Genomic DNA, 23,789 nt, shown 5'->3' on the forward strand with positions numbered 1-23,789 from the left:
CGTCCTAATCTGTAACCTGTTAATCAAACTGCTCCCCAATATTTGGTTCATCACAGGTGTTTACCGAATACACGTCAACCCAACGGTTGAGTAGGAATAGCTAAAAAAATAAATGAATACAAGATAATATTAAATGCAAGTGAAATGCATGCTCATGATCATCCTCCGAGGCTCCCGTTCATCCCGCCAATCCCTGGGAGGGGTAATCTCAATAACATCCCAGAGACAAGGCATGTAAAACCGGCCTGGGGAAACCAATGCAAGTGCTCATTATATGAAATGCAAACAATTAAGCTATACAACATTCTTACCATCTCAGACACGAGGCTGAGGAAACCAATAGTATAATTCATCTCAGACACGAGCTTAGGTAGTCAATAATCAAATTATCTCAGTCACGAGCTGAGGTAGTCATAAATCAAATCATCTCAATACAACCAACCAACAATCATATATCATCCATCACTATTCCAAATAATTCAACCAATACAATCAGATAATATCATTCAAATAAACATTAAAGTGATTGAGTAGCTATCCTACCTTAATAGCAAATTTCCAACTGAGCAGTTCAATAAGAATCCGAATAACAAAGCACGCGAATCCAGGTAATAATAATATTACCGTCACACAAGGTCGACACCAAAATAAATAATAATAACAATTACAATTAACTTTTAAATATCCAATTAGTATCTAATTATAATGCATTACATAATAAAATAAATAATTAACTAATTATAATATTCCGTAATTACTCTAATTAGGTTCCGTCTCAACCCAAGTCAAAACTCGTCACCTAGCAATGAAGTAATAATAATAATAATTACAACGATACTCAAATAACATTATGACTCGTAAACCCGTCACAAGATTCGAACCACTACACTCTCACCCGTGTTCCCTCCTTTGCACCCGACATCAACCCACCATAACAGGCTGTGGCAGCCACCCCTGCCATACCTGCCACCACCACGCCCTGGTCAGACCACCGAGCCCACCACCAACAGCTACACCCCTCCTCAATTCCCCTTCCTTTTTCGACACCACCACAACACCTAACAACAACAACGAAAACCCGCTTTTCTTCTTTATCAGCCTCGGCACAGGTATAGCCACCACCAGGCCCACCACCGTGGTCGTCCTCCTGATCCATGATATCGTCCAGTTGCCCTCCATGGCTGGGTCGAACTTGGTGTCAAAGCTGCATCCTCCTTTACCTGCAAAACAGACCGACAACAACAACAACAACCAAATCAACCATCCTTCCACCAATAGCCACCACGCTCCACCACAACAACCACCCTAGACCTACCTATAACCACCCTAGACAAACACCACCGTCCCTTAGTTGGTCGAGTCAGATATACGTGCCATAAATTGGTGTAAAGATCTCGGTTAACCAACAATAAACCACACGACACCACGTGCAAAAGCGACCACCACGACCCACTGCCACCCTGACCTCCGCCAATAATGCCACCAATATGACCCTCAATCTCCACCCTAACCCTACTCAGAACCTGGTTGGGTTGAGACAGACAAGGGTTCGGGTGTGAAGGGTCTCTTTGATCGGTCCAAATAACAATAATACAACAACTATAATTCAATTCAAGTCCTAATTTATGACACGGTCAACGGGTCAACGGGGTGGTCAACGTCGGACTAGGTCGGGATAATGGTCAAGGTCGGGTCTTGGGTCGAGTCAACATATTATTTTAATAATTTAATTATAAGAAAGAGTTTATGAGACGGTTACCTTAAGACAGTTGTAAGATAGATGTAAAGCTCCATTTTTCTTCTTATTTCTCTCTTTTACTCTTAATTGTGATTTTGTGAATACAAGTGAACCAAAGAATAGCTAAAGGGTCCTATTTATACTAGTAGAAGTTAAGTGGAAGAATCTTCTAGGCTCTTTCCTAATCTTATTATGTCATATTATATATAATATTGTATAAATACCGTATAAATACTATATAAAATACGTATTACCTTATTAGTTGTATAATACCATATACTCATACTAGTATGCGTCATATGTATACATCCTCCGTCATATATTATTATGTATTATTTAATTATTATTTCCCGTCTCATAATTACACGTCTCAATAATTAATAAATAATTAATATAAAATATCAATTTCCATAAATACCATTTTAATAAAATGATGTTGACCAAACCTTTGCCCATCCTCTAAAATACGGAGTATTACAGTCTTCTCTCCTTAAAAGGAACTTCGTCCCGAAGTTCACTTAACATATTCCAACAACTCCGACTCCCAACAAAACATCCAACATAAACCAACAAACTTAACAGAGATCAAAACATATATAAAACGCGTATCCAAAAGTATTATTAATATACTCAAAATGTATCACCAATTTGTCTCATAAATAACAAGAAATAACCATTAATAACAAGAAATAACGGGGTATTACATCCTACCCCCCTAAAAGAAAGGATTACGTCCCCGTAACCTACATACTTAATCAAACAACTACATTAGTCTTAGCTCTTCCCTGCCCGGTTCCATTGGATCCAGCTACGCTCTTGCCTGCACTCAGGTGATAACCACTATTTCCTTGCCTCTGGTAAGACCCCTTCCTAGAGCTCTGATTGGTATAGTTGTTATAACGATTCTGGTTGGAGTAGTTGTTGTAACTCCTCTGGTTATTCCAACCTCCGGACTGCTGGTTACTCCCTCGAATGGGTGCAGGTGTACGAAAACCTCCTCCCTGTCTCTCATACTCTCCACTCTGACCATCCATAAGCACTCTACAAGTAGAGGCTTTATGGCCCATCTTCCCACATCTAAAGCACTGAACTGGCTCGCTAAAGACACGATGACTCTCCCCATGACCCCAAATAATGCGCCACTACCAGTGTAAGCTCTAAACTGGTTAGTGTTTGCCTTCTTAATTCCCCCAGCTCTCTCACTCACAGCCTCAGACTTTCTCTTCTTTTCTCCTTTTTCTTTCTTCTCCTCAATCACCATCTCCTTAATTCTCTCAGCATTACCTGCTCTCTGGTATACCTCCTCAACAGTGATAGGTACACCAGCAGTAAGTCTCTTCTTAATAGCCAAAGTCAACCTCTTCTCGAATCTCATTACCAACACTTCATCATTATAATTCAAATCTGCCACATACTCATCTAACTCCATGAAGTTTTTATGATAATCCTCCACTGTCATCTCATCGGTCATCTTAAAAGAATCAAACTGAGCTCTTATCTTACTCCTAATGTGTTCAGGTATAAAGGTATCTCTCAAAATATTTTTGAAATTCTTCCATGGCACATAAGGTTCCTCACTCAACTGAAATGCCTCTCTTATAGTCGCCTTATTCTTAATCCACCACCTCCCAGCTTTCCTTCTCAAATAAAACACAACCTGATCAACTTGCATTTCCTCTGGACAAGCTATCAACTCAAAAATATTATCGAACTCCCTAAACCACTCTCCTAGAAAAGATGGTTCCCCAACGCCCTCATACTTTGCTGGCTTATATCGAGCCACTGATGCTCCCGCCTTAGAAAGATTCATCTCATCTTTCTTCCCCTTTACAATCTCTAATAATGCAACATTCAGGTCATGCATCCTCTCAATCTCCTCATCGGTTATATGATTAGTTGAATTGCACTAAGGTCATCCTACAACCAAGGTCTTGGTTAAAATTGTCACCCCTCCTAGGTCACAATCCAAATCCGGGGTTTATACTTTCCACTTTACGATCCGATATTGTCACTTTTATCATAAAATAACATGGTTCGGGAAATGATAAAATAATTATGTTTAAACTTTTGTAAAACTTGCATTTTCAGAAACCCAAAATCAAGTTATATCTTTCAAAAATCACTATTAAATAACCGTTACGTTTCTTTCTGAGTTTTTATACTTTCTAGAAAATATAAAGGGTTTTCAAAACATGAGAAAAAGAATCAAGTCCAAAGCTTACAAGATCAATTTATAAAGATTTTTACAATCCAGTTGGTCTAAATAGAAACTGGTCAGCAATTTGTCAAAACTGGGTCAACTTGTAAAAATCACAATTAAATTCCAAAATATGATTTTGCAACGTTGCTTATCAACTTGAAAACATATATGAATCTTTTAAACAGTGGAGGTGGAATTAGGCAAAAATCTTAAGTACAAATTAAATGAGAAATTTTACAAAATCGTTTGTCAAAAACTTAACTGTACAGGAACATTCTGACCACTGTCCACTAAAATATTTATTTCTCCCAAACCGTATATCCTATAAATATGAAACTAGTGCCAAACAAAAGCTAATTCACAATGCTACCATCTATAAACATTTTGACCTTAGACGATAAACAAAGAACAAATGGCAGCTAGATAAAAATGGGTAAAAATAAGATAAAACGAGTTCATCTCGAGGTCACCCTTTACCAAGTCATAACACCTTACAAGTATCCTCCTATACCCAAATTATCGTAACTCGGTCATCACACTCCATACATGGCTAGGCATCTAACTTTAGCATTCATTATATTACTCCTATCCCTTACATCACAAGTACATAAACCTGTTGAAATTATTAATCTCATTAATTTACATATTCATATATGTGAGAAAATATGTAGTCATAAAATAATTACAAATCTTATGCATGAAAACATAAATAAAAATAGAGAAGAAATCATCAATCTTTACTATGATAGTTTCGGATTTTTGGTCACAAGTAAGATCTCCTTCTTACTTGTTCTCGAGCTTCCTAATATTGGATGAACAAGGATTCAAGCTTAGAATCCCTCCCAAACACTTATACCCAAGATGACCACTTAATAGATTAATATTATTAGTACTAGAACAATATTAATCTTACTAAAATTGACCCAAAATATTTGTTTGTTCTCTTGTTTATTCGGCCAAGAGAAGGGAAAGATTTTGGAGATTTTTATTTCTCTAATATTTCATAAGATATAGAGAGAGAATTAGAGATAATTTCTTACACTAGAAATTATCATATGTTTAAGTGAATAATAGAGAAAAACTCTATGTTTTTCTCTTTTGAAAAACCGGTGGGGAGGAGGTGAGGTGAGCCAATGCATGGTGCACATTTTCTTCCCAAGAAAGTAGGCTTGCATGGCTACAATTAGGTAGCTAATTATTTAATTCTCCACTTAAAATAATTAACATAATTTTAAACCTAATACTCCCTTCATTTTTTTCGGCACTTATAAAATGGGAGGTCCATTTTATATTTGTCATTTGTCAATTGTCACATGTTACAAGTCATGTGTAATTGTAATGTATTCTTATCATATTAAAATCAACGCATTAATAAAATACGTCATATACAAAATCGACTTAGTAATTCATAATTACTTGTACCAAAACAGTTTATCAATTATAAATCACAACGTCTTGTATTTATAATAAATCATTCACTCAGTTTCAATTGTTTCGTAAACAATAATTTTATCTAAGTAATAAAACAATTTACTTAGACCGTATCTTATTTAATCGAATTACAATAAGACATGTCAATTATACTCACAAAATCGTCCGTCAATTTTAAGCAATTTAATTAACTCGTATCGATATACAATTAATTAAATAATCAATTAAGAGTGTCACCCTTTAGGTATGACCTAAGGGGATCAACTGATCACCACCGTCGCACGACAGTAATGTCAAACTCTAGTCAGCCAATCATTACCGATATGTGTGGACCAGTTGACAGTAAAATATTACTTCCTACATGTATTCTTAAAATGAGATTTAAACATGTGATCATCATGATCGAGTTGATTGTGATCGCATTATTGTCGGAGGACACATATTCCAACAATCTCCCACTTGTCCTCGACAAGTGTGCGTCACCAATTCTCTTGTCCTATTACTATCTCCCACTCAATGCAAGATGTGTTTCAGGTCGTACTTGCAAGTGATCATATCGAGAGTGGTTTCCTCGATCTGGAGAATAACTGATTGACCGGAATTATCTACCATAGATACCTTCCGAGCGTGGCCACGCATTTCCAGTTCATTACTCCTCGAGTGGCCCTGAGATATTGTTATAACCCTGACAAGGGGTGGACAATTTCTATCGCACTTATTCCCTTCGACTAGCCACAGCCATCATAACCCAAAATATGCCCATTTGACCCCATTTACGAAGGTCGTAGTAACATAAATCAAAGTTAATCTGAAACTGTGCCACCTTAGGCGAACAGTCTTTAGTCAAAAGAATCGACTAATTAGAATACTATAGTAGCTCTCGCCACGACCAGGCTATATAAATTTGCCAGAACTCTATAAGCGGTCATTAGCCCGACAAAATGTTCCTAACAGTCTGCCTATTTGATCGACTAGTCATTCTCATATGACTCTATGGCACTTGAACTTGCCATCAATCGCATCACACTCTAGTCACTTCGAGATGTCACCTCATACAAGTGACTATGGGCGATTACTATGTCAATTTAGTTCACTTTAATGGGGTTCAAACTTGTCTCTACAACCCATTTGAATATGACAAAGTAATGGAAAAATAAAAGACAAATGTGATTATGCATATGAGCAAATAAAACAACTATTTTATTTCATATCAAAATCTAACCAAAAACTGGCATGCGTTTAAGTCCCATGGACGCGACATGTCCATCATGCTTAGCCTGCGATAAAGGCTTGGTGAGTGGATCAGCTATGTTATCATCCGTCCCAACCTTACATATCGCAATTTCCTTTCTTTCAATGAAATCTCTAATTACATGATATTTTCTAAGTACATGTCTAGATCTATTACTAGACTTTGGCTCTTTAGCTTGGAAGATCGTCCCACTATTATCACAATAGAGAGTGATGGGATCATTGGAGTAAGGTACTACTCTTAGACCTTCCGTGAATTGCCTGATCCATACAGCTTCCTTGGCAGCTTCTGATGCTGCAATGTACTCAGCCTCCGTTGTTGAATCCGCAGTCACAGCTTCCTTGAAGCTTCTCCAGCTAACATCACCACAATTGAGCATGAAAACAAAACCAGCTTGTGATTTCATGTCATCTCTATCCGTTTGAAAACTTGAGTCCATGTATCCATTAACACGGAGCTCGGTGTCTCCTCCAAACACTAAGATAGAATCCTTAGTTCTTCTCAAGTACTTAAGGATGTTCTTGACGGCTATCCAGTGACTCTCACCTGGATTTCCTTGATATCTACTCGTCATGCTCAAGGCATACGAGACATCAGGACGTGTGCATATCATGGCGTACATGATTGATCCAACAGCGGAAGCATAAGGGATCATCTTCATGCGTTCAACATCATGGGGTTCGGAGGGAGATTGAGACTTGCTCAATATTGCCCCAGTTACCATAGGTACCAATCCCCTTTTTGATTTGTCCATACTGAAACGTCAAAGAATCTTATCAACATAAGATTCTTGACTTAGTGCCAATATCCTCTTGGATTTATCTCTATGGATCCGGATACCTAATATACGTTGTGCCTCTCCTAAATCCTTCATTTAGAAGTGGTTACCTAACCACTTCTTAACGGAAGACAACATCGGAATATCATTTCCAATGAGTAGTATGTCATCGACATATAAGATTAGGAACACAACATTGCTCCCACTAAATTTCATGTATAAACATGGTTCCTCAACACTTTGAGTGAAACCATTATCACATGATCAAATCGATGATTCCAACTTCTAGATGCTTGCTTAAGACCATAAATGGATTTCTTAAGTTTGCACACTTTGTTAGGATTTTTAGAATCGACAAAACCTTCGGGTTGTATCATGTACACCTCCTCTTCTAAATGCCCATTTAGAAAAGCGGTTTTGACATCCATTTGCCATATTTCATAATCATGAAATGCGGCAATCGCTAACAAAATCCGTATGGATCTTAGCATGGATACGGGGGCGAAGGTTTCATCATAATGGATGAGTAAATCCTTTTGCCACAAGCCTAGCTTTGTAGACATCATCATGTCCTTCTATGCCATTCTTGACCTTGAAAATCCATTTGCATGGAAGAGGTCTTGCCCCTTTAGGCAAATCCACCAAGTTCCAAACTTGGTTTTCATACATAGAATCCATCTCGAACTTCATGGCTTCAAGCCATAAGGAGGAATTCGGACTAGAGATTGCGGCTTTGTAGGTGGCGGGCTCGTCACTTTCTAAAAGCAACACATCGAGTGTTCCATCTTCTTCGATAAGTCCCACATATCGATCGGGATGGCGAATAACTCGGCGCGTTATTCTAAGTGGAGGAGGGACAACCGTGTTAGACGACGAAGGAACATCTTCTTGCGTCTCTACCTCGGTTTGTGGCTCTTGAACTTCATTAAGTTCAAAATTTCTCCCACTCTGTCCCCTAGAAATAAAGTCACTTTCTAGGAAGACAGCATCTCGAGACACAAACACTTTGTTTTCTTGAGGCTTATAGAAGTAATAGCCTCGGGAGGCCATAGGATATCCTACAAAAATGCATTTTTCGGATCGTGGTGCCAACTTATTGTCATTTTTAATTTTGATATAAGCATCACAACCCCAAATTTTCATATGGGATAGAACTGGAACTTTTCTTCTCCATATCTCATATGGAGTATTTTCAGTTGCTTTGGTTGGACTAACGTTCAAAGATTTTATTGCGGTTTGAATCGCAAATCCCCAAAACAAGTTAGGTAACTCGGTTTGACTCATCATAGATCGAACCATATCAAGTAGGGTTCGATTTCTTCTTTCGGCAACACCATTGAGTTGTGGTGTTCCGGGTGGAGAAAGTTGTGATATAATACCACAACCTTTCAAGTGTGAATCGAATTCAAGGCTAAGATATTCTCCACCACGATCGGATCGTAGTGCCTTTATCCTTTTGATCAATTGGTTCTCTACTTCGTTTTGAAATTCCTTGAATTTCTCAAAAGCTTCACTTTTATGCTTCATTAAATAGATATACCCATATCTACTCAAGTCATCGGTGAAGGTTATGAATTAGTCATAATTTCCTCGAGCGGTGATACTCATTGGTCCACATACATCGGTATGTATGAGTCCCAATAGTTCACTTGCTCGTGTCCCTTTACCACTAAAAGGATTTCGAGTCATTTTGCCAAGAAGGCAATATTCGCATGTTCCATATGATTGATAATCAAATGGTGTAATCACATTAGTCGAAATTAATCTTTTGATGCGATTCTCGTTTATGTGACCTAATCGACAATGCCAAATGAACGATTCATTTGGATCACTTGATTTTAGTTTCTTTTATTGAATGTTGTATATGTCATTAGTCGGATTCGAGGTTTCTAAAATGTAAATGCCATTAATAGAAGGAGCTTGGCCTATAACCAAGTCGTTCCTTGAAATAGTACAGCGATTGTTCTTAATGACAAAACAAAAACCGTCCATGTCTAACATAGCGATAAAAATAATGTTTTTAGAAAGTGTAGGCACATAAAAACAATTATGTAAATACAACTCAAATCCATTAGGCAAAGCTAATACATAAGTTCCCTTGGATTCGGCCGCTACTCGAGCTCCATTTCCAAGGCGTAGATCCACATCTCCTTTGCTAAGCCTCTTCACGTCTCTTAACCCCTGTAAATGATTACAAAGGTGAGAACCACAACCGGTATCCAGTACTCATGTCGTAGTGGAAGTATAATTTACATCAATAACATAAATTTCCTTAGGAATTTTACCTTTTGGAACGATGATTCCTTCCCTTATATTTCGCAAATATACGGGACAATTCCTAAGCCAATGTCCTATGCCATAGCAATAATGGCACTCATCTTCAACTTGCTTGAAGTTTTTCCCTTTCTTTCCCTTCTTCTTAAACTTTTTGCCCTTGGAAGCAAGAACTTGATTGCTTGAGCTCCCACTAGTTTTGGCATCTTTCTCTTCCAAAGACAAAGATCCTATAGATTTTATGAGGCGGTCTTCCTGAGACCGGCTCACAAGAGATCTTGTAGTAGTAGGAGGTTTAGAAGAAGTGATGAAGTTTATGTTTCCATCCGAACCTATCCCAAAATGAAGTTCTCTAGTAGTGTTGAAATCATTGTTGAAGCAAACGTCGTCAAAAACATTGTGGCAAGACTCAATAGTTATTGGTGTAGTAGCGTTTGATGGATTCATTGTAATGAACTACGAGTATGGAGGAAAAGGAAATATTAACATTTGTCATTTTTAATCATACTTGTAAATAATTTAACAAGATATGAACATTTATATAGTGACCTCTATCCAACTATAATAAATGATTCCAAGATCCAAATTCATATTAACTTGGGGCACGGTGTGCCGAAATACCCTTTATTAACATAACTTGGTGGATTAACTCTTTAATCGATTCTACTTTTAGAACTCTTGGTCGATAAAATTACATTAATATTTATCTCTAGCCCGAAACACATCCGGAAATCGTCGTGAATACTTTCGTTGAGTTCAATCCAAATTTCGAATAAATGTGTCCATGATCCAAATTCATATTAACTTAGGGCACGGTGTGCCGAAATACCCTTTATTAACATAAATTCGGTGGATAGACATTTATCACCCACTTCCCCTACGTAGCAAGGTTTATACCCTGGTAAGGCCGAGTGCACTCCCTCACGAAATAGGTTTTCATGGTTTCTACTTTTTGGTAAGGCTAAGTCTCAATTGTTTATTTAAGCGAGAGGTCATGTCAATTTATTATCTATCACGTTTTAAGTGAACTAAAGTGGTGAACTACGATAATTGTAATTGACACGGTCGATATACTCGATTAAATGATAATGCATGTTTTAGTTATAGCGATTTAGCGATGCATGCAACATATAAATAAAATGCAAAGCATAAATAAAATCCTAGTATGGCCTTCCTAAAATAGTAAATCTAATAAACTATTACAAAATCGGAAACCAACTCCTTTGGTCCCTTGAACTTTGGTATTGGCACGCATTTCAAGGCAACATTTTCTTTGATGAATCGCCTTCTCGAGTGGCACCGTCTTCAAGGAACTCCGGAATAAATAAATTACATAATAAATTACATAATTTCCTATTATACATTTGTAATTAAAAATAAAAATAAATCTATTAAAATACAAAACGGTGATACGAGATCACAATAAATTACAACCGAATCGATATTCCCATACATTTCGGGTAATATCAATTAAAACTAAGGCCATACTAAGTAAAATTACATAATTCAAAAATTACATAAAATTAAAATATGACAATCATAAATAAAATGCAGCATTATAATATGTATGAACATGCCCAATTTTATGCTAAATCGCCTTTAAGGAGCCAATATCGTATATTAATCGGTTTTTACGGATTTGCGTGATTTAACCTTTTATAATCACAATAATTACATAAAATCATATTTAGTACAAGTTAATTACCTTAACCATCTTAGGACTCAAAATTAGTCTCCACTAACACTTGACAATAATTAACCTAGATTTCTTAATATTGTTCATAAATTGACCTAAAATACAAAATTATGTCATAAACTTCAAATTAAATCATAAAAATTTCAAATAATTTCAAAATTTGAAATTTAAACTCATGAACATTCTGGAAAAATACCATGATACTCATAATGTTCAAAAACATAGGTTAAAAATTTCGAAAATTTATCGAGAAAAACAATGTTGCGGTTTATCGGATTTATCAATTATTACCATAAAAATATGAGAAAAATTATTTTTATCAACTTTTCACTTTTAGATCTGAAATAAATGATAAAATTCAATATGTGACGTTTTTCCATAGTCATGAAGTATGTCTTAGCATTTTTACTAATTAAAGTCACTATTTATGTGATTTTTCATCAAAAATTCATAAATCATGCATAAAGACTTCATTATAGCTTTACACACATCTTGTAAAATTGCATGTGACAACATACTAAATTTCCATGACCAGATTCGAAATATAACTCATATTAACCTACTTACCCATTTAAATACGATTTTAAGTTGAAAAATCCATATTTCGAGCATAACAACTCATTTTATTATGAAAATTTACAGTCCATCAGTAGATAATATATGTGAAAACATATCCAAAATCCACTGAAAAAATCGAAGTTTAGCTATTTTTAGTCCAAAAATGACATTTTTATCATAAAAATCACATTTTAATGCCATTATTATATAAAATGAACAATAAAATCCATAAATAAACCAAAATATCCTAAATACATTTTAGGACCAGAAACTTTAACATGCAAATAAATTTCGTGATATGTCATAATAAACACAAATTTATAAGTTTTGTTTGTTAATCTTATAACTCGGAAAAACAATAACCGATTTGCATGCAAACAACCTAAGGCTCTTGATACCGCTTGTTAAAATTATTAATCTCATTAATTTACATATTAATATATGTGAGAAAATATGTAGTCATAAAATAATTACAAATCTTATGCATGCAAACATAAATAAAAATAGAGAAGAAATCATCAATCCTTACTATGATAGTTTCGGATTTTTGGGCACAAGTAAGATCTCCTTCTTACTTGTTCTTGAGCTTCCTAATATTGGATGAAAAGGGATTCAAGCTTAGAATCCCTCCCAAAGACTTATACCCAAGATGACCTCTTAATAGATTAATATTATTAGTACTAGAACAATATTAATCTTACTAAAATTGACCCAAAATATTTGTTTGTTCTCTTGTTTATTCGGCCAAGAGAAGGGAAAGATTATGGTGATTTTTATTTCTCTAATATTTCATAAGATATAGAGAGAATTAGAGATAATTTCTTACACTAGAAATTATCATATGTTTAAGTGAATAATAGAGAAAAACTCTATGTTTTTCTCTTTTGAAAAATCGGTGGGGAGGAGGTGAGGTGAGCCAATGCATGGTGCACATTTTCTTCCCAAGAAAGTAGGCTTGCATGGCTACAATTAGGTAGCTAATTATTTTGTTCTCCACTTAAAATAATTAACATAATTTTAAACCTAATACTCCCTTCATTTTTTTCGGCACTTATAAAATGGGAGGTCCAATTTATATTTGTCATTTGTCAATTGTCACATGTTACAAGTCATGTGTAATTGTAATGTATTCTTATCATATTAAAATCAACGCATTAATAAAATACGTCATATACAAAATCGACTTAGTAATTCATAATTACTTGTACCAAAACGGTTTATCAATTATAAATCACAACGTCTTGTATTTATAATAAATCATTCACTCAGTTTCAATTGTTTCGTAAACAATAATTTTATCTAAGTAATAAAACAATTTACTTAGACCGTATCTTATTTAATCGAATTACAATAAGACATGTCAATTATACTCACAAAATCGTCCGTCAATTTTAAGCAATTTAATTAACTCGTATCGATATACAATTAATTAAATAATCAATTAAGAGTGTCACCCTTTAGGTATGACCTAAGGGGATCAACAGATCACCACCGTCGCACGACAGTAATGTCAAACTCTAGTCAGTCAATCATTACCGATATGTGTGGACCAGTTGACAGTAAAATATTACTTCCCACATGTATTCTTAAAATGAGATTTAAACATGTGATCATCATGATCGACAGTTGTGATCGCATTATTGTCGGAGGACACATATTCCAACAAAACCTATATTTTATCCAATTATTGCAAAATTATTATTAGAAGCATGGTTTCGGGGAACATGTACCGCATATCACTAGACATGATTTCTAATTCATACAATCATCACAATTACATCCATCATCCAGCATCCATCATCCATCATATGTTAACAAACATCTCATAAGGCAATATGCATATAATTCTCAACAATTTTACATCTCATTCATTTTACATACCTTGCAATATCTTTCACCCTGCAACGAAGTTAGAAAATAATATCCAACTGGCTTATAAATCAACTCAATATTAACTACCCACTCTCTTATCCTTACCCGAGGTGACCGGTTCAAAACTGAGAGGGCCAAGGAGTAAAAATTAAGGACGTCTACTTTACCGCACTAAGGGCTCCTAACAGCTTCTACCTGGGGTTCATTTTATTTAGACGCATCCTAAGTTCATTGGGTTCATTGGTTTAGGCCTGAGGATCGTTCGCTCTGATACCACTTTGTAACACCCCCATTTAACCAAGAGGCTTTACTAGACATTCCTAATTAAATAGGTGTGTTACCATCCCAGTTTCCTGAGGCAGTACATACAAAGTATAGCAATCCAAAGTACTTTATTAATTAAATTACTCAAATGGTCTTATTACAACTTAAATAAAATACGGTCTTAAATTAGATTACAAAACTCGCAGCGGAAAATACATGTAACTAAGTTTTTATTACTTCTTCTATAAAACTCGTGAAGGTCTCTATCTCTGACTCGTTATTCCACTGGTCCCAATCTATAACCTGCCAATCAAACTGCTCCCCAATGTTTGGTTCATCACATGTGTGTACCGAATACACGTCAACCCAAAGGTTGAGTAGGAATAGCTAAACAAAAACAATAAATGAATACAAGACAATATTAAATGTAAGTGCAATGCATGCTCATGATTATCCTCCGAGGCTCCCGTTCATCCCGCCAATCCCTGGCAGGGGTAATCTCAATAACATCCCAGAGACAAGTCCTGCAGAACCAGCCTGGGAAAACCAATGCAAGTGCTCATGATATGAAATGCAAACAATTGAGCTATACAACATTCTTACCATCCCAGACACGAGGCTGAGGAAACCAATAGTATAATTCATCTCAGACACGAGCTGAGGTAGTCAATAATCAAATTATCTCAGTAACGAGCTGAGGTAGTCATAAATCAAATCATCTCAATACAACCAACCAACAATCATATATCATCCATCACAATTCCAAATAATTCAACCAATACAATCGCATAATATTAATCAAGTAAACATTAAAGTGATTGAGTAGCTATCCTACCTTAATAGCAAATTTCCAACTGAGCAGCTCAACAAGAATCCGAATAACAAATCACGCGAATCCAAGTAATAATAATATTACCATCTCACAAGGTCGACACCTAAATAAATAATAATAACAATTACAATTAACTACTAAATATCCAATTAGTATCTAATTATAATGCATTAAGTAATAAAATAAATAATTAACTAATTATAATATTCCGTAATTAATCTAATTAGGTTTCGTCTCAACCCATGTCAAAACCCGTCACCTAGCAATGTAGTAATAATAATAATAATTAAAACGATATTCAAATAACATTATGACTCGTAAAAACCCTCACAAGATTCGAACCACTACCCTCTCACTCGTGTTCCCTCCATTACACCCGACATCAACCCACCATAACAGGCTGTGGCAGCCACCCCTGCCATGCCTGCTATCACCACGCCCTGGTCAGAACACCGAGCCCACCACCAACAGCTACACCCCTTCTCAATTCCCCTTCCTTTCCCGACACCACCACAACACCTAACAACAACACCGAAAACCCGCTTTTCTTCTTTATCAGCTGCGACACAGGCATAGCCACCACCAGGCCCACCACCATGGTCATCCTTCTGACCCACGGTGTGGTCTAGTGGCCCTCCATGGCTGGGTCGAACCTGGTGTCAAAGTTGCATCCTCCTTTACCTGCAAAACAGACCGACGACAACAACAATAACCAAAACAACCATCCTGTCACCAGTAGCCACCACGCTCCACCACAACAACCACCCTAGACCTACCCATAACAACTCTAGATAACCACCACCGTCCCTTAGTTGTTCGAGTCAGATATACTGGCCAGAAATTGGTGTAAAGATCTCGGTTAACCAACAATAAACCACACGACACCACCTGCAAAAACGACCACCACGACCCACTGCCACCCTGACCTCCGCCAATAATGCCACCAATATGACCCCCATACTCCACCCTAACCCTACCCAGAACCTGGTTGGTTTAAGACAGTCAAGGGTTTGAGTTTGTAGGGTCTCTTTAATCGGTCCAAATAACAATAATACAACAACTATAATTCAATTCAAGTCCTAATTTATGACATGGTCAACGTCGGTCAACGTGTAAACGGGGTGGTCAACGTCGGACTAGATCGGGTCAATGGTCAAGGTCGGGTCTTGGGTCGAGTCAACATATTATTTTAATAATTTGATTATAAGAAAGAGTTTATGAGACGGTTACCTTAAGACAGTTGTAAGATAGATGTAAAGCTCCTTTTTTCTTCTTATTTCTCTCTTTTACTTTTAGGGCTTGCCTGGAATCCATGGAATTATTAAGGGGGTAAGTTTTATTGGGCGATCATTACTGGAGAAATTAATTAGTGGGGTAATGAGTTCCTTGATGATATGTTTGGCATAAGAGTAATGATTACTGACTAGATCTTTTACTTAGGGCTGAGCAAAAAAACCCACACCGCTTTTTTAAACCGAAACCGAACCGAAATCCGAATTTAGGGACCCGAAAATTCGGATTTTTTCCGGTCCGGCGCCCGAACCGCATTTTTTTTTTGGAGTAAAAGAGGTTCGGTTTAGGGTCTGGAAAATAGAAAACCGGAACCCGTTTTTGAACCGGTTTAATTAATTAAAATAAAAATATTAAAAATGAAACTACAAAGACACTGAGTACTGAGTAGTAGAATACAGTGGCAATCAAACAAAATCTTAAAAGTTCAACATAATCCTAATTTTCTAAATCCTCACCGCCTCCTCTCACTCTTTCACTATTTCACTGCTTGTTTTTCTAAGATCTGTTCATCAAACATTAAGCTATCATCAACCAAACTTCAAGATATCACAAAGCAAGGATTATATTTATCCCCTATTTTATTTATACTGGTTTTCTCCTTTGTTTTTATATATTTTTTCGTTTGTATTGATTCTATTTCTTTTTTTTGTTATCGTATTTATTTTTTGTCGTTTTTATTGTTATTGTTTCGTTTTATTTATTTATTTATTCATATGGGTTGTTGTAGTCATGGATTTGTGATGGATATTTAGGAGAATTTGCAGTAGGGATGGTTAACTAGTGAAAACTTTTAATCAACATATCGATTTGTATGTACTCATTACTCTTTGTCTTAATTGAATAGTAATTTCTTAACATTATTTGAACATTATTTTGTATGGATGTACGAGGACTATCAACTTTGGACAATGGATGACTTTTGTATGAAAGAATTTTCTCTCAAATTTGACAAAACAGAAAGTTCAAACTAATCTGGAACAAGAAGTTTAAACTCAGAACCGGGTTTGAAAACCGGGTCGGGTAACCGGTTTTCGGATCCGGGTTGGAAAACTGAAAAAAACCGGTTAACCAGATTCAAAGAGGTGCGGTTTAGGTTTACGAAATTTATGGTTTTTGAAACCGGATGCCCGAATCGGTTTGCAAAACCGGGTCGGGTACCCGCTTTTGCTCAACCCTACTTTTACTCCCTTAATCATTACCCGGGGGGTGGGTAATGTATTACCCCTTCACAAGGGTAATAATTTCAGGAGGTAAATAATTACCTACTTACCAAACATGGGAAATACACCTCACATATTACTCCCCTATTCATTCCCCTCCTATTACCCTCAATCCAAGCAAGCCCTTAATTGTGATTTTGTGAATACAAGTTAACCAAAGAATATCTAAAGGGTCCTATTTATACTAGTAGAAGGTAGTGGAAGAACCTTCTAGGCTCTTTCCTAATCTTATTATGTCATATTATATATAATATTGTATAAATACCATATAAATACTATATAAAATACGTATTACATTATTAGTTGTATAATACCATATACTTATACTAGTATCCGTCATATGTATTAATTATTATTTCCCGTCTCATAATTACACGTCTCAATAATTAATAAATAGCTAATATAAAATATCCATTTCCATAAATCCCATTTTAATAAAATGATGTTGACCAAACCTTTGACCATCCTCTAAAATACGGGGTATTACAATAAGAATAGAGATTAAAAATACCACACAATGAATAATTAGAAGAATTAAATGTGTATGAACGATCTTCGTAGCCAATAACATAAAGGAGTTTTTTGAGAGGAAACTAAACTAGGGATCTAAGAATAATAAAAGCATAACCTAATTATTATGTAGGAGTTTCCTATTTATACTATTACATAATAATTAATTAAACCAATTTAAGGAAAGTTTCGTAAATAATATGTCAAACTAGGATACTCGATCAAGTATTGACACACTCGATCGAGTGACTTCAGCAACTTCAGCTTATCTTCGCTTCTCTCCCTCTTCTCTTCTCTCCCTCTTCTCTTCTCTTCTCTCGTTCTTCTAGTACTCCGTCTTGCCGACTCCGCGGTGCTCATTATTATCCAATTGCTCCATAAATGCATCCAATCTGCATTAAAACACCAAAAGGCGGAAATATCGACATTTTTAACATAAACGGCATATAATCAACATGTTATAGCACAAAATCGTCTCAAAATTAACCAAGGGGAGGCATAAATGTGTATATAATTATGACTCATCAAACTCCCCCAAACCAACTATTTTCTTGTCCCTAAGCAAAGCAAACACACAATACAAAATAGCAATCATACAAATGGTGAATGAATAATTCAGAGCTAATATTGATGCACATACAAATCCCAAGAGTCAGCTAAACTCAAGATGTAACATGATACCGTAACTCAGGATGTAACATGATACCGTAACTCAGCCAAATACCTTTCAATCTTGCAAGACAAATTAGTCAGATTCTCGCAGATTCACTCATGCACTCATAAAGGGTGAGTTATATGTAAGATGAAAGAATTAACACACTCACTCAACTTATGAAATATGCATGCATTCTAATGTGATAGAAATTTCTCCAACTAATACGCATTCACAATAAAGATAAAAGTACATGTATCAAGGACAATAGGGTGGTAAATGGGCAAATGGTATAGAAGTGGTTTGTGCCAAGGCACGTATTGATATGTAAGGCTAAGACGGTAGTCGCAGCGCTAAACCAAAAACCCAAATCTATGATAACAAGCATAAGCTATCCCAACTAGAGAAATCATCTCAATTTTGACAACACGTGAGAGACTATGAATTACTCTCCAAAAATGCATTAGACTCTAGCACACCCCCTTATAATCTCTTAATAAAATCAAATGAAGCAATCCCTTTTTTTTTCTTTTCTTTTCTTTTCTTTCTTACTTTTCGAATTTTTTTTTTTCTAATTTTTTTTTTCGGTCATCTTTTTTTTTTTCTTCTTCTGCTTCATATTTTTTTTTCTTCTTTTCCATCATAAGAGATTAACATAATTGCTACAAAAATTTAAGCTACTACCCACATGACAATAAAAGTCCCGATCCCAACCAAAGTAGCAAAAATAGACATGAAACTCAAGCAACTGCGACTGTCCCGAAAAGGTAGGCAAATTCTTGGATTGTAGCTATTAGATGGGATATAAAACAGCTACAATGGTTCAAACGGGCTAACAAAAAAGGTAATGTATGGCTTATTTGAACGGTAAGAACCGCCTTTCCTCATGTACTTAAATCATATGAACGCGCAAAAAATTAAGAAACTAATGTCACACTTATGCAGTTTGATATTACACATTCCACAAGGAGAACCACACTCAAGCCTAATTGACAATGAGACCAGTTTATTAATGTTACCAGCCTAGGAAGCTCTAAAGACCTTCGAAATTTAGGTGGTGTACCAACATAATATTGTCAAAATTACTTAGCATAAGGCATGTCATTACGGTTCAAACTTTAGTTATGAGCTTTGTTTTCATGAATAACTAGTCAAAACAATGTACATGGATAACTATTTTGGGATTCAAATGCAAAAACAATGCAAATTATCATCATTGCTAAACAATTCACCAAGACTCGACCTGAAACAAAGGAAAAAAACATATTTTTTGGATTTTGAAATTTTTTAAATTTGCATAGTTTTTTTTAAATGCACACAACAATAATTAAAGCACACAACTGAAATAATCACATAACATAAATAAATACTCCCCCCAAACCTAAATGTCACAGTGTCCTCGTTCTGACACCTACAGTACAACAATCACAGAAATCCAACAACAGGAGCCTATAGGACACAACTAATAACAAAAGGAAAGGGGAAATAACTACTTAACTAAAGAGAATACAATAAAAGTAGATACAAAGAAGGATAGTACCGGTCCGTATATAATTGCTCCCCAAAACTAGCTGCAAAATAGGGGATGTAGTAGCCAACTGGCTGTCACTATAGCGCATCTGTATCTGCATCAACATACTCAGTACTCACCATCACTCGAAAGTCCTCAAATGAGCGATCAATATCCATATTAAGCACTTGAAAGCAGCAGGCCCTTGCTTTGGCTTGACAAAGTGAAACGAACTGAAAAACACAAAGTGAGATCGGTATAGGATCGACCATACATAGAGAAAGAAGACCCCATCCAACATCTTCAAATAAGACTGTAAGTTTGTGCCTAAGAGATCAAGCATCTAACTTTCTAAGAAGCCAGTGAGTCGAACACGGATGAAAAACAGACGCATCAGGCTATACGTGGAAAGATGAGGGTAGGAAGGGTCGGGCCAGTTCATACTGGAGGACTTGGTAACACTGTAAAAGGTTGTCAGTCCCGAAAAACCTGTAGTCAGGTGCTTGGCGCCCTTGTGGCCTTAGTCATAGCAAAAGACTATGTCGGAAAACTGGTAAAGGAGGTTGACAAACAATCAGTAACAACTCAAACCTGCAAAAATTCATCGAGTACAACAAACATATACTGCTAAATTTCCCAAATTCGCTCAAATTAAGGAACCTTAAAAACATACTCGAAATTTGCAAAATTGGTGTACAACCCAGACGGTAACGAAGTGTTGATTACCCGATAAACACGACTAATATCGTGAATAATATCACAGAATTTTCGTGAATAACAACCCACAACACAGGTCAAAACTCGGTAATGAAGTGCCGATGAACCAAGAAATAAAACCAATTTTGTGAATAACACCCCAGAATTTGCGAAATTTATCAAACCCTAATTTTAAAAACCAAACAAATTAATGAAATTAAAGCAATTAGGGGTAGAAAACACCTGAAATCGATGATGGAACAACCCATTGCGCGCATCTCGAATAAAATACTGCCCCGACGGAGACGAAGGAATGGCGGTGGATTGCTGTGGCACTCTATCATGGCGGCCTGGTGGCGGTTGCGTGAGGAAGAGTCTTTGAAAGGCGTCGGTTCTGGGTCAGTTGACACAGTGAATCTCACCGGATCTGAGTCAAAATAGGTGGTTGAGCATGGTGAAGTGGTGGTGAAGGGAGGGTTATAGAAGATTATGGGTCGTAATAGGCGGTGTTGGGAGTTTATCATGGAAGATTATGGACGGGTGATTGTGGAAGGGATGAATAAGAGAGGGATGAAGGGGATTCGAGTTTTGGAAATCTGGGCAGCAGGAGTGGTTGGACGAAGAATTGAAGAAATTAGACGAGGCACTATTGACGACTACTCGATCGAGTAAATCACCCCTCGATCGAGTGTCCAAATTTCGTTAAACGCCAACTTTCAACATTGCACTCTTTAATTTATTTATTCAGTCCGTCTCATTATAGACGGACATTATCCGTCTATATCTATAGACGGATAGTGTCGCTCTCACAAATGAAAGTGGATAGTGCAAGTGGATGTATTCATTTCCCATCCACTTGCACTACCCATATTCATTTGTGAGAGAGACACTATCCGTCTATAGTTATAGACGGATAGTATCCGTCTATAATGAGAATTTGTGTTATTTATTAGGATCCTCGATCGTGTGGTGGCATTACTTGATTGAGGGACCAATTTTATTCCTCTTTTTCTTCGAACGTGTTCATTTACGCAATAAACTCATGTTACCTGCATTAAATCTCACTAAACTCGTGTTACCTGCATTAAATCTCACAAAACTCGTCAAATTCACTCCCTCACAGCGCTCAAGACAAGAACACGACCTATACTTAAAACAAAATTAACTAGACTAACTAAAGACGGTATTTAAATGCAATTAAATTAAAATTTACAAATGAAATAAAAATTTGGGTTGCCTCTCGATAGCGCTGGTTTCATATAGGTCCCGCACGACCCTTTTTGTCTTTATATATCAATTAACCGCAATTAGCACAATCAAAACAGCTCAGAGCTCTTAAAAGTCGATCATAAATCTGCACATGTGCTACACAAAAGTATAAGTAGCATCAAGATATAATATGAGCATATAAAATCAATGTTAAAGATCTTCTCAGCTTATCAAATTGTTTATGACATTATAATAAAATTGCATCAAATTTTTCGTCCAACCAAGAGAGGATGGAGCATCAAAACACAAAGTAGAAGTCATACGAGGTAGTTTATTACCCCCTACAATGTTAATCCTCATGAAATTATCGTCAACAATTACCTCAGATTGGTCGGGAGGTCTACCACTCTTCATGTCAGAATTGGTGGCAAAATAATATATTACCTCTACCGTGCTAGGAGTATTCACTAACTCATATACCTTCTCGTTTCCCTCTTTGATAGGCTCTATCCCATATATTGCAGCCTCTAAAGCATCCAGGTTGGCTTTCCAAATGGCAGATTCACCTATACATGGCTCAGAACATATTAAATCCGCTGGAGTATCCTTAGTGAAAGACTCTTTTGCAAAATATTCAACAATATCATTTGCAACATCAGAAACGTCAATATACGTATCCTGCACAATAGTCATTAAGTTAGAAGTCACAATAAAATAGGTTTGAACAACTGGAGGGGGAATATCCAATGAAAGAGGTAGCACATCATAATCTTCGTCTTCAAAAAGGTGCATATCCTCTCTAGTAGATGTAACTAAATTGCACTCGGGATCTGGGAGTGGCGAATAAATTTTAGGATTAAACTCACGTGAAAAATTTTATACCATTTGAGTTTGTATATCTAACAGTTGTTGTATCATGGCCTTCATGTCATTGATGTCAGCTCTCATACGCTTCTCCGACTCCGCACTATCTTGGGCTAAGTATTTAAGAAGCTCTCATTGCTCCTTATAAGGCAAGTCATTAAACTACCATCCACAAATTTGCTCAATTCTAGCCAGTGTTACGCCATCAACACCATTATATTTGATATGACACATCTCCTATATATCAACATAATAGCCAGATTGATTGATGAAAGATGTTAACCTAACCCAATAAATATGCAATAATTTATGTTCAAATTGTGGGAAATAAAAGATGGTCATATTGGTGAGTTATTTCCTTGAAAAAGTTTCTACGCCTGCGAGAAGAAACACTCCAAGATAACAGTGATAATTGCATCAAGGAACTAAAAGCTCCTTGAGACAGAAGGAAATAATCTAAAATCGAATAACAAGCAGTAAAATACACCATCTCCCCGGCAACGGCGCCAAATTTGACAAGGCTAAAGTCATATCACCTCAATCAAAATAATCCCAAACGGACATTAAATATACAGATAGTGAAGTCAGGGGTCAAACCACAAGGAAACGTGACAAAATGCTTATTACCTATGAGTAGATTCTAGACTATTGGGTCATAAATTTGATTTATTTGGTTTGTAGTAACTAAACGATTGTAAATTAAGATGATATCAAATATATAAAACTAGTCTAGGGATTCCGGTTCACAATGAATATCAATTAGGGTATCTAGGGTCAATTAACTAACATGGACTGACTATCTAAGGCTATATGTCCGGTCAGTACTATATATCCTTCAGATCTGCACATAGCATGCGATCGCTATAACTAAGTCTTTCTACCTAATTATTGTAAACCTTTCTTAGCATTAATCCGGTCGGAAATAATACTAATTCGCGAC

The 23,789-nt window shown here is 36.2% G+C and overlaps 1 long non-coding RNA gene across 1 annotated transcript; it reads right to left on the bottom strand.

Moving 5' to 3' along the window:
• Positions 1–17,905: 17,905 nt before the first annotated feature.
• On the bottom strand, positions 17,906–21,489 carry LOC141623658 (uncharacterized). Its single transcript, XR_012533501.1, has 2 exons — positions 21,020–21,489; positions 17,906–20,630 (listed from the first exon to the last, which is right to left on the bottom strand). It is a non-coding gene; the product is annotated as an uncharacterized LOC141623658 (long non-coding RNA).
• Between the last annotated feature and the right edge of the window lie 2,300 nt (positions 21,490–23,789).

Source organism: Silene latifolia, chromosome X (assembly GCF_048544455.1).
Source record: "Silene latifolia isolate original U9 population chromosome X, ASM4854445v1, whole genome shotgun sequence".
Taxonomy (NCBI): domain Eukaryota; kingdom Viridiplantae; phylum Streptophyta; class Magnoliopsida; order Caryophyllales; family Caryophyllaceae; genus Silene; species Silene latifolia.